The sequence below is a fragment of the Lutra lutra genome, chromosome X (assembly GCF_902655055.1).
Source record: "Lutra lutra chromosome X, mLutLut1.2, whole genome shotgun sequence".
Taxonomy (NCBI): domain Eukaryota; kingdom Metazoa; phylum Chordata; class Mammalia; order Carnivora; family Mustelidae; genus Lutra; species Lutra lutra.
Genome location: NC_062296.1, coordinates 92,435,086 through 92,451,133, shown reverse-complemented (window position 1 = coordinate 92,451,133; position 16,048 = coordinate 92,435,086). Strand labels below are relative to the sequence as shown.

At 45.6% G+C, this 16,048-nt stretch overlaps 1 protein-coding gene across 5 annotated transcripts in view; it reads right to left on the bottom strand.

Annotated features, from left to right (window-relative positions):
• Positions 1–16,048, bottom strand: part of MID1 (midline 1) — a 340,262-nt gene that overhangs the window by 105,867 nt on the left and 218,347 nt on the right. Inside the window, exon 1 of one of the 5 annotated variants that reach the window (XM_047716065.1) lies at positions 7,413–7,434. The exons of 3 other annotated variants lie outside the window; for them this stretch is intronic. The gene's annotated coding sequence lies outside the window, so the exon portion shown is untranslated. Of the gene's footprint in view, positions 1–6,993; positions 7,136–7,412; positions 7,435–16,048 lie in introns of those variants that run through there. One more of the 5 variants, XM_047716063.1, reaches the window with a different exon arrangement.

The window sequence follows — 16,048 nt, the reverse complement described above, 5'->3', positions numbered from 1 at the left end:
GCACGTCCCATCTCCCCCTCCCAAGGTTTCTGAAATCCATGTGACTCTCTGCAGCAGTGTTACCTCCTTGTGAACCCACATAAAACCGATTCCCCTGTTACCAAGATGGCCACCTACCCCCCACCATCGCGGCAATCCTTCTCCCCCACCCCTCCCCGCCTCTCTTTGCCTTCCTCCATAACTTTTGTCATTCAACATACTCTAGTAGTTTGGCCACAGAGCCATCATCACTCCCCGCCGCCCCACCAGTAGAAGGTAAGCTCCACGAGAGCAGAGACTTGGCTTGGCTCTTTGGGGGATGTCCTGCCAGCGCCTGGAAGCGCCCTGCACACAGTGGAACTCCAACATGGGTTGAATGACTGGGGAAAAGCACAGCCATCGGGGTTAAAAACCTTAATGTATACGACACCCCTGCTGTCTCAAAGGATGTCTCGACATGTTGGAGCAGAGGTCAGCCAACTTTTTGTAGAGAGGGCCAGACAATAACTATTTCTGGCACCACGGGCCAGAAGGTCCCTGTTGCGGCCGCTCCAATCAGCAGTGTGGTACACCAAAGCCGGCACACACGACACACCGAGGGGAGAGTGTGGCTGGCCAATACAATCGGATTTCTAGAACAGGCGGCAAGCTCCATTTGGGGCGAGGATCTTATTTTGCTGACCCACGGGGTAGAAGATAGAGACATGTACAGCCAGACAACAGAGAGGGGAGACTCCCTCCCAAAGAGATAGGACGAAAATGCCATGCGGGCAACAAGGGAATGGTGGTAGAGGGAGACGTCGCCAAGCGGGTGCAAGTTGCGAACGCGAACGGGAAGTGATAGGCAATGGGATTTCCCCCTGACATCAATGGAAATAATGCTGAGTCGAGTGCTCAGGGGCACTTCATGTAAGAATGATTTAATAGCAGCTGCTCAGAACAGGATCGTTTGCTTTTACCACCATAGTGCTTGGCACGGAGCTTTGTGCAAGCGTCGACACTGTAAATGTTGGTTTAATTGTATTAAGTGATGACAAAATGTGGATGCGCCATGACGTTGAGCCAATTTTCGGAATCTTGTGCTCATATGCTGCCAAAAGGGAAGAGGCTCTGGGTTCGATACCTATAGTAGATCTGATTGTTTTTTCTCCTTTGATGCAGATCTTGCTGTGGTACAAGTACTTTTTGGTGACATTAGTCAACAATATGTTGCCAGCAAGCACGCACGCCATTCCCCAACCCGAGAAGATCAGCGTGGTTTGTTTTTTAGCTTCTTGAGAAGCGAAAATACCGTTCATTCTTTCACCAAATATTGAAGCCCCTCTAGGTTCTTGGTGCTGGGACAAGTAATGGTAACACTCAGCCCCTGCCTCGGTGATCTTACGGGCAGAGAAAACATGAACAAACTGCTGTGCAATGTAACAAAAGTCACGTGCCAAAGACTGGGGGAGAAGAACATGGAAAGCTTCCCGAAGAAGGCAACACATGAGAAGGATTTTTGAAGATGAACAGGCGTTCACCAGACAGGTACAAGTAGTGAGGGGGGCGGTTTGTGGAAAATGTTACTTTTCCTTTTCTTAACTCCCATAACTTAATGTCTAGGCCTCAAAAAATAGATTCTTCACCTTCGCTACAATGGAAGGAAATCACACGTGCATATCATTATCAGGAAATTCTATCGCTCAACATTTTTCTGACTGGGCTGATTGGTCCTCATGGAGAAGAGGACTAGGGTGATCATGGAAACCCCTTGCAACAAACTGGGAACGGGGACAATTTACAGCTCACACCTCTGCTGGCCCACGGTTTGTAGTCTAGAACAGGACATGGAATAGAGTGAAGGGAGAGAGCCGGATGGCTGGGCAGACAGTCAGAGGATGACACGCAACTCGGCTATTTATCAGCTGCGTGGCCCTGGGACAGCGTCCACAAGGATTCCCTCCAGTTCCTTCCAGCACTCAGTCCGAACAATCCGTAAGCGGGACAGTCCCTAGTCGTGGGCTGCACTCGAGCCCCGCCTCCTGGGAGGCACTGGTTGCAAGACATCTTTTCCAGAAACGTTCTTACAAAGACATCTTACAAATGTTCTCATACGTCTGCCTTCCTCCTGTCTCACCCTTTCTCGTTCTGGATGTCACTAAAACTGTGCTCTTCTGGTTTTCGTCTCCCTAAGCCCTGCTGACTTCTCCTTCCAGCAAAGCAGAGCCTGGGTGTTTTCTAAGGGTCTGGCCCTCCACCCACAGGCCATCCAAGAGGGTCAAAAGGTACAGACGTCCAGTTGTAAAAGAAAGAAATCCTGGGGATGTAATATACAGCACGATGGCTGTAGTTAATAATACGTTGTATACAAATAGGGAGTCAGGTTGCACACCTGAAACCAATGTAATGTTATCTGTCAATTAAACCTCAATTAAAAAAATAAGCCATCCAGGTTGTTCATTTCTCATACAGCATCTCTGAGAATGACTCGTAGGCTTGTCCCTCCCAGGGCCATCTCTTTCCAGAATCCCAACTCAGCACTGACAGTTCTCTGCTTCCTTTACTATAAGTTCCAAGGGTGCGTCTCACGGGTTTCATCAGCTTCCCTCCCAAACCTGTCTGCCCTACAAGCCTCGGGGTCTCCTCACAGTGCTTCTATTCTCCTGCTCACTACAAGTCAGAGACTCGCCTCATGAAAATGCGGGAGGCGAGCGCACCATCCACACGGCCTCGGTGGAATCGCGAGGGCCCTCCCGGGAGCAGGAACAGGTGCGGAGATGGAGAAAAGACTTGATGACCATCGCTGGCTTTGAGAGGGAAGGGCCACGAGTCAGGGAATATGAGCCATTTTTAGAAGCTGCAAAAGGCAAACAGAGTCTTCCCCAGAGCCTCCCGAAGGAGCGCAGCCTGCAGGCACCCTGTCCTCCAGTGCGGTTTAAGCCGTCGTGTCAGTGGCCATTTGTCCCGGCGTCCACAGGAGGCCACGCACGCTCCTTCCCCCAAATCCAAATCATTAGCCAAGACATGTAAGGGTCAATCCTTCGTTCTTCAATCGGTTTCCTTCTCTCCGCCTCTAGCTTGATCCAGATCTTCTTTCCCGCATTCCTAGACTATTATCAACCCCTACCACACACACAAACAAAAAACAAGCAACCACCTCCTCATCTGATTCCTTACCTCCAATCTTTTTGTCCCTCAAGTTTCATCTCTGCCACACGCTTCTGGTACCAGGGTTTCTATCCGTCGCTTCTGTTAAAGGCCCACATGGTGAGCGGCTAGCTAGCTCCCTGCTGGCTGGAGTATGAGTCCTGACGGATGCCCTGAGCTCCTGGTCCAACCATCTCCTGAACTGCTTCTTCAACCTCATTTCCACACACTCACCTCCCATCCCAGGGACCCAGTGGATGGGACCATTTGCTGCTCCTAGCAGCTGCCTTTGCGTTTCTCCCGAGCACAGAGCTTTTTTTTTCCTTTGTGAGGTTTTTTGGGTTTTTGTTTTTGTTTTGTTTTGTTTTTTGGCTCCTGTATTACATGTTTATTTTCTTGTTTTTGTTTTCTGTTTTTTTTTTTTTTTTTTTTTTTTTAAGCTGACGGCAGAACCTCCTTGAGGCCTGAGCCCTGGCCATGGTTGTATTTGGAGATTTCATACTAAGCCAAGAAGACTTGTTTTAGAAGATGGTTATAAATAGTGTGACATATCGTAAATGTTTACAATTAAAGTAAAGCTTTGAGCTGAAAACCACAAAGGAGTATAACTACCATATTTGCAAAACAACCAAAATATTCATTTAAAAATACTATTTCCTGGTATACAACAGAGTGATCAGAAAGGGGACCCCGGTTTAAAGTTCTGGGATTCATCCCCTTCGTTCAGTAGAGCTGGATCAGCTTCGGGGCCAGTGTAGGCAGGCACGCGCCAGCGCAGACACAAACACAAACACGAACCTCATACGGACATAACACTCATCGTCTAAATTTGAGGCCGATCATAAACGGGTGGCCGGAGCCAAATGATCACCTACTCCTTGAAATCCCCCATGAGAAATCTGGATGCCAGAGGCTTGTGCCTTTTGGGGTTAGGAAAAATTAATCAAGACAGAGATGGACAGCCGGTGGTGAGGGCTGCAGGCATGATTGGACCTTGGCACCCAGGTGATGGCTAAGGTGAACCAGCTGCCTGGGCAGATGGCCTCTTGCCCCCTCTGGGCTCTAGGTATCATCACCTCGAGGTAGCTCTCATCCCAGCAGGAGGACTTACCTGGAGGGAGAAGGAAGGGCTTTCTTTTGTCCGAAGTGTGGGATCTTGGGGGAAATGGACTAAAGGAGACAGTGCCCGGTAGAAGAGGTGGACACCAGGACTTAGTGGAGATACAAGGTTTGGGCCTGAGGAGGGAGATGGCGAACTCAGGCTGGATATCCTTATGGATTAGTGTTCTCAGCCAGAGAGATGGATGTGAAGAGGGTTCGTGGCTGCTGGATTCATCTTTTCTGCCCCCTCCTCTGAAATCAGAGGCAAAACCATCATCCGGGCAAATCCATGCAAAAAACCCATTCAACCCCCTGCCTGTGCTGTCACAAACCTTGCCATCATCCTCCTTGCTAGCTCATGTTAGAATTTCACAACTTTATTCCGTGTAATCTCCCCTCACTTCTGCTATGACACCGAGAAGATAACCTGTACCTTGAATCCCTAGGAAGATGACACACATTGCAAGCTTTAACCCGTGGCCAAAGTCAGTGAGCAGGTCCAGGTCAAAATCCCAAGAGTATGTAAGTTTCACCCACACATGCAAGCGATCAAGAATCAGGAGTCTCCAGACCTAGTGCAGTCTATTAGTTCGATCAGCCACTAGAATAAGGAGATCTCTGACTGTCAGCATGTCATCCAGGAGTTTCTTAATTCCAAATTTCTCTCAGTGGAGTTTTGACATTTTAATCATAAGGCAAGCCCATCTCTCAGTGCTTCCCCGCAGCTACTGTATGTCACATCTGCAGACTCCACGAACAATGATCACTTTTCTGATTCGGAGTGCATGAAAAAGAACACGCATTCCAGCCACCAATAATTTTACTTTCAGTCCCTCACTCCGGATGGCTCTGCAAGCCATCGCTATGAGGGAAATTCAGGAGCCACTAGACCAAGGAATAAACTCGGATACCGACACTGTTCCTACCAGGTGGCTCGCTGCCACTGCCCGGATGATCCCCCGAGCATTTCCTCCCCCCACCCAACCCGCTTTTTTTAACATATCCTCTGGGGTATGGAAACTAAGCTTGATGTTAAATTTACAAAAACAGTACCGAGACAACAAACACACCACCAAAACCGTACAAGTGTTACACCAGATCACATAAAAATGGTATGGGGGGGGGGGCACAGACAGAAAGCCCTGGAAAGTGTTGTGACTAACAAGCAGCATCCCAAATTCTATGAATAAATTTTCTTTAAAGAGTCCTACATTTCAGAGCCACAACCAAATCAATTTCCTATTCCCTCTCTTCACATGAGTAACGAAGACTTAGCTGGCTTATTGCCGTTTGGAATTTAGCTCTGAGATGATCCCTATTACAGAACCACAGGTGGAATTTCTTTTTTAAAGGACCGTGGAATGATGTTTTTATCTTAGATCAGAAGAAACATGGACTTTCAGAGGACTCAAAACTTTGGAACTGTGAACCTCTGGAAATTAACCTCAGCTTGTGAGGCAGAAACAATAGAAACTGGGTGCTATACTCAAGACAGTCACCACAAAGAGAGTATTTGTACTGTGTTATTTAAAATTTCTATTGCATCGAGTATTTAGCTTTGAATTATAAAAACCACAGAAGAAACACCTTCCCCAAATGCTACTTTACCGATCAGCACCCTGGCTGATCTGAGACACAGGTGAGTCAGTAAATACACAGTAAAACAGGGCCACATATGCGACACAGAGGGGAGAGGGAGAGCCCACTGAATTTGGTGGCACTCTGAGAGAGTGGAAATTGACTGCCACAACAGAGGCTACCTCCTACACCAAAGTATGGCAGAGCGGAGTCAAAATGCGAAGTGGCTCTCAAAGCAACAGTACAAGTAACACACTAGCAGGAACAAGCGCCAAAGTGATCTGTAACTTTCTACAGGCAACGCTTCTGAAACTAACCTCCGACTGTCAGAGCACTCAAATTCGTTCCCTTAATCAGTAACGGATGACTAAGAATTTCTGCCAACTGAATTTTAAGGGACCAGAGGGACTGACTGGGGAAAAAACCACCACAAAACGTGACAAGCAGATAAGCACAGAGGCACTAGCCTCAAGTTTTAAAGTAACTAATTAATACAATACATGTCTTTAATAACTTGCCACTTCCTCTTTATTTTGAGGAGTGCTGGAAGTTAAAAGGTTTCACTTAATACCAAAAGTGAGAAGCAGGGAAGATTTTTAATTTCACCAAACCCCACCTGGTGGAATTCATGCAAATTGAATTAAGCCATTTGCAAAACCTCCTCTATACTTCCACATCTGTCCATAACGTGCTCGGTTTTTTAGTAATTGGATCTCTAGGATAGTCTTTAAAATAATCACATACTCTCTTGACCATGCAACCTGATTAATAAGGAATGAACATTCCTGAAAAGAATCACTTGGAAGCACAGCAGATGTCTTTGGGGATATGAAGGCTTTAATGATAAAAATTAAGGAGAAATGGGAGCTAGGTCACACTGTCTGGTTATTTTAATTGAAACCCAGTCTTCCAAATTTACTTAACAGAATGCTTAAATACACCTTCTGGAGTTCATTTATACATGCAGACGAGAAAAAAAAAAAAAGGCACCAGTGACAATGCAAAAAAGCAATCCTGATTTCTCCAGGACCAACTGGCCCGAGTCCACTCTGCCTTCACAGCACAGACACCCACTCGACAGTCTCACGAATGCAATCAGTCCCACTGAAAGACTAATAAATCGGTTAAGAACAGGAAACAGCACACTTGGCCTTACTAGTTCCCTTAGCATCTCTCCAGATTCTTACACAGATCGCCTCGAATACCCACCAATGGACTGCACCCTAGTTCTTGTTGAAGAAACATCGCCGTAAGCAGAGGATGGGGACCCACGAAATGACAGACAGGCCACGGAGACCAGATGGCGGGTGGCAGGCAGTGCTGGAGCGGTCCTGTGTGTCTGTGAGAGCGTCAACAGTGAAACACAACAGGAAAATCGACGCGACAATTCCAGGAAGGCCAGCTCCACCTCATCCACCCCGCCAGGCTCGCTGAGTTGAAGAATCAAAACTCCCTCTTGCTTTCCAACTGCCTTTTCCAGAGAGCCCGGCAGGGCTTCCCGGGGCCCTCGCCCACTCAACGTTCGACTCAAGCCAAATGAAAAGGCAGCTCGGGGCAGATTAATACCCACTGCCTAGTCCCCCCCCCCCAAAAAAATTAAAAAGATGACTTGGCACTGAGATCTGTACCCTCCTTGCTCATGGGAACCAGCAGCAGGTCAGTGTCCCGCAGCTGAGTGCTGGGTGCCAGGTTTCCATGCTGCCAACGGGAGAGTTCTGTCCAGTTCCCGGGGTCAGCGACGGGCGCCCGCCTCCCTTGCATTTTGGTCTTTCTGGTGGTCTCCAAAGCACACGATCACATTATGCTCTAGATGCCAGGTTGCTGGTGTTTTTTTTTTTTTTTTAATAATATACTGATTATTTTGTGTCGATCTTCTGAATTAAAATACAATACCTGGAAGGAGTTTTTTTAAAACATTACATCAAGAAGAACGATCTCGCATACAGACACAATAAAGTGGTTGTTTTTTTCTTCCCAAAATAGAGATCTAAATTGCAATCTATCATCCTGATAAACAAAAGAAAATAGATGTGTATGAAATACATACATATGCCTCTACACACAGAAGCGATACATATACACACGTACATATATGTGTATATTATACATGCATATAACATATCATATAGACATATGTCTATGTATGCGTACGATGCCCGCACATACACCTAAGAGCAAATCTGTGATGGGTGTCCCAGATTTCAGTTTCCAGAATGGCAGAGAAAGAGTGAATTGAGAATGGAAAGTAATCTTTTAAACACTGACTGTCTAAGGAAGAGGAAGTAGTCTTCCCAAAAGGAAAAAAAAAAATCCTACCCTGTAGTTCTCTCAAGGATGTTGCTTATCACCATGCAAGACAAGAAAGTGCAACTAAAGGAAAGTGTCAGGAAAGTGTAAAAAAAACAAATCAAACCAAAACAAAAAAACAGGCTGACTGCAAACCTGCACAATTCACGTGCAAACCCAGACATCCGGCCCCCACCAAAGGTATATAAGAGCTTCTTGCTAAAGCAGGAGCAGGAGGCAAAGACCGCCTCCTCCTCGTTGCCTGGCGGGAACGTCGCAACTCCCACTGTCACGCCATTGCAACACCTCGCGGTAAACCAAAGCATGCTTCACATGTTTGGACATAAAAATGCAAACATATACTCTCTTGCCTTAGTCATAAGTTCATTTGTCTGCTAACAATAAACAAAGGGATTACTCAATTTCACATACAGATGATTTCCCAAAGAAGTCCTCACTGAACACAGAAAAGACACGTGCACATCAAATAGAATTTGAAAAAACTTTTTCATCATGAGATGTGAAAGCATTGCTTTGTTAAAACAACATTAAAATTGTCAAAATTTCTGTGGGACTTGGCTAACTTGTCCATGTTCTGGCGCTATGGGGGGAAATTAGCATGAATGTCTAGATTTGAAACACCAGTAAACACGTACTTCACCCCTCGAAAACAAAAGAGAAGGATAAACAACAACCACCTTTATAAATCTTCCCTAGAGCCTAATCTGACAACCTGTGCAGGAGATTTCCCACCATCAGAGGATCTAAGACATTTCATGTCTTTTACCGTTGATGCAAAGAAAAAAAAATCCAGCATTAAAGGCAAATGGAACCTATTTTATATTCAATTGAAAATGACTGATGTTTTCCCCGTCTATGCTGTACCAAGTGTCAGGCAAGAATTTGGTGCTGAAGGCAGTGATCGCAGATGCGAAACAGGAGGAAGAGAGCAGGTACTTGTGACACCCAGTCTCCTAACAGAAGTCGAAATCACCTTTCCTGGAGAGCGGACCGCCACTGTGATGCTGGTGGAAATGGAAGCTACCTCTGATTCTGTACCCATTCACGGAACCACTCTATGTCGGGACGCCTTGGCGGGGCTCAGACGCTTAAGCGTCTGCCTTTGGCTCAGGCCATGATCCCAGGGTCCTGGGATCGAGTCCCGCATCAGGCTCCCTGCTCAGTGGGGAGTCTGTTTCTCCCTCTCTGCCTGCCTCTCCCTCTGCTGGTGCTCTCTCTCTCTCAAATGAATAAATACAATATCTAAAACAGTGTTTTTAAAGAACTACTCTATGTCTATATAAAATCCTATGTATGTCCACAGTGGAACTGACTTCCGTAGTCCTACATAAATATGCACACACCTCCACACACACATGCATCCGTATACAAAACCACCTTCGCAAAATGACTTGGGACACCTGACGGAATTCACTATTCACAAACCCCTCAGTTACAGCATCCCTCCTGCATAAGAGAAACGTTCCTTCCTCTGCACAAAAATGGAAACCTATACATAACTGAGATATTAACACCCCCCCAAATGCCTACTCATATCTGAAAAGGGTTACCTGGAAAATAGCAAAATGACATAAGAGGTCTAGTCTCAGAAGGGCAGACCGGTTCGGCTGGATTGTTGCAAGATTCCACCTGGAAAAGCGCCTGCCAACTGGGAAAACTTTTTCTTACTTCATTCATATCGTACCCCTCTAGGAGGCCGAGAAGGTGCACACTTTCTCCTTCCCACTTATCCACCAGGAGAAAAATGCATCGATAAAAACTGCCGATGGTGGCCAGTATGGCATTCCGCCATTGTTCTCTGAGCACTGAAGGGCTGACGTTCAACGGCTCAACGGCAAGCACAGCTACTCCAGTCCCATGACTCACCCAAGTAATGACAATGTCACATAGTGGCTGATTCCTATTGTATGGACCGATTGGGAAATTCTCTCAAATACGATGGCCCCTTTCCTCAAAGGAAATTGCTTTCTCTCTCAGCTTCAAAGTTGGCCACACACAAAACCTCATGTTCACAATGCCCTGAAGCTACATTACGATCTTAAAAAAATACAGAAAAGTAAGCTTTATTCACAACTCCCGGTTAACTATTATGAAGAACTTGCTCTAAACGTTTCCCGTGATCACTGAAGCCCCGCAGTTGGGGGACGAAGTTTTTTTTTTTTTTTTTCTTTTTTGAAGGCGACAGAAAGAGGAGTGACTCTTTTGTTCTGAATTGTTATTGTAAAGCACCACATGAGGGAAAGGGAACACGGGAACATGGCAATGAAAAGGACAACAGGGCTGACAAACGAAAACAGGATACTGAGGACGGCTTCGAAACTGTGTGTCCTTGCAGAACAAAGGCAGGAGGCTTCTTGGGAGAAATTTGAGCAAAAATTATTTTAAGAAGATTCAAATGCTAATGGATGAATGAGAAGAAATCTTAAAGTTCGGGGCAGTAAAATTAGGTTATCATTAAAACACAGGGACGCCTGGGTGGCTCAGCTGGTTAAGCGGCTGCGTTCGGCTCAGGTCATGATCCCAGCGTCCTGGGATCGAGTCCCACATCAGGCTCCTTGTTTGGCGGCGAGCCTGCTTCTCCCTCTGCGTCTGCCTGCCACTCTGTCTGCCTGTGCTCATGCTCTCTCTCTCTCTAACAAATAAATAAATAAAATCTTTAAAAAAAAGAAAAAAAAAACACATACCCACACATGCGCCAAGTATCATAAAATTAAAACCGCTCTCAAATCACATTAAATCACTCACTTTTCAACCCATGATCCACTTTTTGACATTTCTGGATCTGGTTTTGACCCATCTGAAATAAGATACTGTTTTTTGTTAAGTAACTCAGCTAACTTAGTGGACATTTAGAAGGAAACAGAATTTTTTTACAAAAAGAAAAAAAATCTCTCCCCATTCAGAGCCTACTCTTATACTTGAAATATAACCTTTAAAGAGAGCTTTCAGGAATCCCCAGGGAAGCTATGAAATGGGTTCTTTGTTGAGAAACAATCATCTCCACCAAGTAACTCACAGGAACGTTAACAGATTGGTTTGGTCAAGGCCCCTCTTAGCACCTACTAGTTTTCTTCTAAGGCAAATTCTGCTGAGCTGCTAGTAGGGCAACACATTTGGTGAGATCATCAGAGTTCATATGGTTTATTGGACTCACCACATTATGAGGTATAATGATCATTACTGCAGCCTCTAAACTAAAGCACTCAAAGAAAATATCCTGTCTTGCGCTGCCTCCAAAATGGCTTGCCCTTTCCTCTTCTCTGTTCTACCGCTGCCCTGCTTCCTTTTCTTTCCCCATCCTCTCTTTCTATTGAAAGAGGAAGGGGAAATTCGTGGGCTTTCCTCTTTCATACAATGCATTTCATCTGGCTTTCTCTATGATACGCTGGCAGAAAAGATAGGGTTAAACCCTGAGTTCAGTTGGCCCAACTACCCTTGGTCTAGTTTTGAGGTGACCATCAGGGTGGTGTCGTGCAAAGAAACACGTACCTTGAAACCAGATAAACCAGAGTTCAAACCCCGGCTCTGCCATTTCCTAACAAAGGAGGAGAGAAGCCAGCTACTCGACATATCTTCTACTCACAGATTCTCTTCCTATCTTCTACAGTTTCCTTATCTGTAAAATGCGACAACAAGAGCAATCTTGAAGGGTCTTCTGAGGGTTAAGTGAGGCAGTTTTAAGAGTGCTAGCAAAATTGTAGCTCCCACACCCTTCTTCCCCTCTTGTCCCGAATCTCCTCTTCCCACTCTTCTTCGAGTACATTAATGATCTGTATTTTTTGTTGGAAACTTCTTCAACCCGCTTTTGGAAACGGGGAGGATAGCAATCCATGTATTTTTTTTTTTATTAAAGATTTTTATTTATTTATTTGACAGAGAGAAATCACAAGTAGGCAGAGAGGCAGGCAGAGAGAGAGGAGGAAGCAGGCTTCCTGCTGAGCAGAAAGCCCGATGTGGGGCTCGAACCCAGGACCTGGGATCATGACCCGAACCGAAGGCAGCGGCTTAACCCACTGAGCCACCCAGGCGCCCCAATCCATGTATTTTTTAATAACATGCACAGAATGTCTTTGTGATGAAACAGTATATGACTAATAAGCCAGCATTTCTATTATTAATGTCAATTATTTTTATTTATTTATTTTTAAGATTTTATTTATTTATTTGACAGATAGATCACAAGTAGGCAGAGAAGCAGGCAGAAAGAGAGAGGAGGAAGCAGGCTCCCTGCTGAGCCAAGAGCCGGATGCGGGGCTCGATCCCAAGGCCCTGGGATCATGACCTGAGCCGAAGGCAGAGGCTTTAACCCAGTGAGCCACCCAGGTGCCCCTAATGTCAATTATTTTCAAATAATTGTCTTCATGTAGGCAATCTGCTATATTTCCCAACCATCGACATGCCGTGCTTCATTATCCCTGGGTCTCCGACCATGACGTAGATAGAGTCCTCGGTTCTCTGCTCCTTACCAAAGAGCTCCCTGTCCCAGACGAATCGTCTGCCAGAATTTTTGATTTTGCGGGAAATCAGAGGCCCTGGCATGGGTGGTACCAGTGAGACTATCAAGAACAGTGGAGGGTTTCAGATTTTTCCTACTTGCGAGCTAATCAGTTAGCCTACCAGTTTCATGGATTTTGGCAGAAGACAAGAGAACCGTGAGTCAGAGACAAAGGACGTTGTTGGTCGGAGCGCAGCAGGCCTGGTGTGTTTCGTGTTCACGTCAGTTCTCCTTGTCCCCCAAGTCCACAGAGTGCCCCAGGTGCGCACCGCATTCACAGGGGATTTACAACACAGCTGAGAAACCCAAGCTTAGGAAACCCTATCTTTTACTATGGACACACGCAAACCTGCCTGACATTTGCCCTTGCCATTAGCTTTATTATAACGGGCAGCAAACAAACCTGCTTTCTACCCTGGAGGGAGATGGCCTATCTCGATCTTCCAAGCAGTTTGCTATACAAATACATATCTTTGAAGAGACGGTCTGGAACAAAAGCCATCAGCACCTCAGCTCACAAGAGGTACAGAAACGTGAGAGGTCCCTGGAGAATTACTTCCCAACAGACACAGCTCCTGTCCCCTCCTGGAGAGCTGGCACGAGAAATCAGATCACCCCTGGGCTTCCCAGTAGTTAGGGCAGAGACAGTTGACTTGACACTGAATGACCATTGAGCCATCCACAGAAGACCAGAGGTAAAAGCCCACGAGAAAGTGCCCCATGATCCTCATCCCCACCATCCTGTAGTATCAGGTGATGGACCCGGGGAAACCAGCAGGGAGCAGGCATGCCCCACCCACAGGTTCTGCCCAAGTAAACAGAGCCCTTAGTAACTTCCTCATTAGCCGGATCAGCCTTCACCCTTAACCAAAATTTATTTTAAGAGTTTGGAAGTATAAGCTAGTTTTGTTAATTCTATGATATTAGAAATCCTATACTTACGTTAAGGTGACTTTCTTTAGCTCACCTTTTTTTTTCTTTTTCAATTTTAGAACTATTTTTGGAGTAAAGCCAGAATGTCATTTCGCCGAATATTCGTTTATTCAACGAGTCTTTTTGAGGTCTTGCTGTGTGCCAGGCCTTGTTCTGGGCACTGGGAATGCATGGGTGACTATGAGAACCAAGGTCTACCCTGGGAGGGCTTACCTTTCCATGAGGGAAACAGAAAATGCACCAGGAAGTGGGTGAGAAAACACCATCATTTCTAAGAACCAGACATATAATGAAAGAAACAAAAGGAAAGCCATGATAGAGGATGGAAGGGTGGGTAAGATCTACTTCTGCTCCAAAGATTTCTACTTGTACCTGCGCAGGCTTTCTTGATATTTTGGCTTTGTTCCTCTGCCAATAAACAAGCAAACAATGTCTTAATTTCAGTTTAAAACTTTCCAGCATTTGGGCACAGAGTTTCGATTATTCCTCAAATTGTTAAATGGTCAGTGACAGATTTCCTTAAGGGATGATTTCTTTTTCAAGGACGGTTAAAATCCAACATTTACCATTCCTTACACAAAAAGACAAAGTGGTAAGTTATCAGAAAACAGCAACCTCTTTATTTATCTTAGCAATCAAGTTTGAGAGAAAAGCCACGATCACATGGTGGACCAAAAAAACAGGAACTATGGTACTCAGAATTCCCTGCATGTCTGAGTGTTTGATGGCAGGATATTAGCCCAAAGTTGAAAGCAACCATGGACATGCAGTTAAGGGCACAGGAAGGATGTGAAGGAAATTAATAGACATTTCAAGAATCATTGGTTTTGCTTTGGCCTCTCTAGAAGAAATTTCAGGAAGGGAAAGTGGTGGGTTAATAGCGTGGGGCTTCGCGAACAGGTACAGACAGGGCTGCACGCCTGGAGGGTCAAAGAAGAAGGGAAACTAGGAAAGCCCACAGCCTGGGAGCTCTGCTGAGGTCTCACTGACAATGACAATAACAAAAGGTATCTCAAAAGAAAGAAATCCACCAGCTAGGTAAAATGGCGTGATTTCTAGAGCCCATCTCTTCAAGGGGCTGGAAGGGAGAGACACCCCGGCAGGAATCAGCAGGAATCATGAGAGTAACGAGTGGCCACTGTAGCTCAGCAGAGGCTGAGGGATGGGTCTGGGAAGTCTTGGTGGCGGGTGTCAGCCACCCCACAGTGAAACCAGTAAGCAGGTTTAGGAAAGGACAGAGGGGCAGGCAGAGGGGGTTATGACACGAGAAGTTCTCGGAGAGCGAGTTTGACAAATCTGAAGAAAAAAAAGCAGTAAAAAGAAAAAAAATACTTGTAATCATATGAAAACAAATCCCACAAAGGCTGGGAGGCTTCTGGTGTCTTCTTAAAAACACTCTCAAGGCAGGCTAACCTCTGAGAGATTTCTCTTGCATTACCCAAATGTTTCCCATTGTAACTTGGAGAGAAATTACATGGTAACTGATAAAACCAGAAATCAAGGCATTCCCTTGGAATTAACATCAAAAGGTATGATCTCGGGGACCTGACGCAAAGATTTGGTTTTTGTCGTGCAGCTCCGTTTCTTATTTGTTTGGTGTTTGGGATTACTTGAGCCGTAAAGGAAAAGAGTTTTATTTTCAGCCAATGAGCGTGCACTTTATCTTGTACGTTTTATCCTCTCCTTGAGTCAAATTATATAAGAAAAAAAAAAGCTGGCTTTTTTAACATAAGTGAAGGGGGAATTGAAAAGCTCAGTGCTTGAGATACAACCTAGGGCATCAAAACTCACTTAGGGAAGAATATCTAGCTTTAAGAACAGTGAACTGTCAAGGTGGCTGAGCCGCCTCGAAGTGGAGATGTATTTATTTTGATAATGCGTATGGATGTGAATTGGAAAAAGCATCACAATTATGGGAGAAAGCATTTCATGTTTGAAAAAAAAAAAACAACCCACTTCTTAATGTCTGCTCTCGTTGTGGAGCTCCTTTAGCTGGTCCTAATGGGAATCAACAGACACTAGATTCCGGCCGCTCTTCCGAACAGTTCCGCCAGTTGTCTGAGTCCGTTCTTTCTCTTACAAACTCGTCCAAGCGGCTCGCTCTTGTAAATGGATGCAAATATTCCGTTCCCCAACGCCATTCATTGTCGCGCTCAGAGTGGGAAATGCCCTTCTCCTGGGGCGCTGGGCAAAGGGAGCAGGACGGCGGCAGGGTGACTTCCCAGAAGGGAGCTTTGTTGTGCCCGAGCCACCAACTGCCAAAACATCACGGTCCAAATAGGGGCGCTCTGATCGCCCGGCCCGCCCCCGCCTATCAGCATCCAGAAAGGCTTCTTCACCATGATCCTGACTGGCAGCTCCGAGGATTAAACTCAGGTCCTTTATGCACATTAGCCCCCTGGAGTGTTGAACTCCAAAACCTCTATTTTCTGCCCAAGTCTACCCGTATCTCACAAAGCCCCAGTTAGCCACTGTGGTACACAGCCTTTCTTCCATTCTGGGTTATCAAAAGAAAACAAAACAAAACAC